This window comes from Delphinus delphis, chromosome 5 (genome assembly GCF_949987515.2).
Source record: "Delphinus delphis chromosome 5, mDelDel1.2, whole genome shotgun sequence".
Taxonomy (NCBI): domain Eukaryota; kingdom Metazoa; phylum Chordata; class Mammalia; order Artiodactyla; family Delphinidae; genus Delphinus; species Delphinus delphis.
In genome coordinates, this window is record NC_082687.1 from 111,373,129 (window position 1) to 111,373,367 (window position 239).

The following is a 239-nucleotide window of genomic DNA, read 5'->3' on the forward strand; positions in this document are numbered from 1 at the left end:
TTTCCAGGCTTTACTCCTTATTGCTGCTTTCTTGGCAATGTTTGGGTGTAAGTGGTATGTGGAGAGGGGAGAATTGTCAAGGTGCGTAATTTATTTTCAAATTTGGAGCTTATTCCAGTTATCTATTGCTCCATCACACATTACCCCAAATTTCGCAGTTTAAACATTTGAAACAAAGACATTTGAATGGAAATAAAACAATAAAATTTGAAATAAGATCATTTTATTATGTTCAGGGA